We start from the raw sequence: 1,101 nt of genomic DNA, 5'->3' as shown, positions 1-1,101 counted from the left end.
ATTAGGGACGGCTAGCGCAGATAGCCCTCGTGTAGCTTTGCGCGAAATTCCAAAACAAACAAACAAACAAAACACTTTAAAGTTCATTATTTTGCTACAGGAGTGCTACCAAAAGAAAACTGCGCATATCATTGTTACACCAGTTCATCTTAAATTTACGTTTCAGCTCATCCAGTAGTATTTTTGCATACATTAGTTACCTATATACAAAAAGATGGTTTCGATAAGAACAACTCTGAGAAAAAAAATAGAAAAAAAATATAGAGGACATAATCGTTTCAAAAAGAAAAAAGAGGGGGGAGAAAATTGAGACAAAAGTAGGAGGAATTGATGTCTAATACCTGCATTTTGCTCACTGTAACATTTAACTACGTCGCTAAACGATTCTGTACAGGCAGAAAAAAAACATTATATACCTATTATAAGTAGTGTAATCACTTGCTTTGAGATGAGAACAAGGAATCTTATTTTTTTATGTTGTTGTCGTCTGTTGTTGTTTCCAACTCCTCTAACTGTTGGATACCTTCACGTTAATTGTTGTGAAGTGACTCAGAGTAAATGCTGTGTATTTACAGCTGACCACGTGGTAAATCACGAAGTAAAATGCGCTTTATGTAATACTTTCATCCAAATTACTTAAGCTTTCGTGTATACTATATTCAGAATGGTTTGACAGCCGACTTCTCACTCTTACGAGTAAGTAAGGCATTAAGTCGTGTCGTTCCTTGCGTCTGTGGGAGTAAGTACGAATATAATGTTTTGGAAGTGAGAGATTTATGTTTATATCTGATAAAAACATTTTACGTGTACAAAAACAGCAGTATGAAGATGTGATCTCAAAACAAACAAAAAAGAGCCAAGGGGAATATCTTGGGGTAGGTCTAGAAGTATTCTGTTAGATGGATCCGACACGCATCTGAATTACTCGAGGCTTATATTTGCGGAAAGCTTTACCATTGCAAACTGTTTAATGATTATATTACAAATTTTATTTCATTTCACCACAGGTAAAATTGAAAATAAAATCGCTACACGAGGGCTATCTACGCTAGCCGTCCCTAATTTAGCAGTGTAAGACTAGAGGGAAGGCAGCTAGTCATC

Source organism: Limulus polyphemus, unplaced genomic scaffold (genome assembly GCF_000517525.1).
Source record: "Limulus polyphemus unplaced genomic scaffold, Limulus_polyphemus-2.1.2 Scaffold1739, whole genome shotgun sequence".
In the NCBI taxonomy this organism is placed as follows: domain Eukaryota; kingdom Metazoa; phylum Arthropoda; class Merostomata; order Xiphosura; family Limulidae; genus Limulus; species Limulus polyphemus.
Note: the sequence above shows the minus strand (reverse complement) of the source record.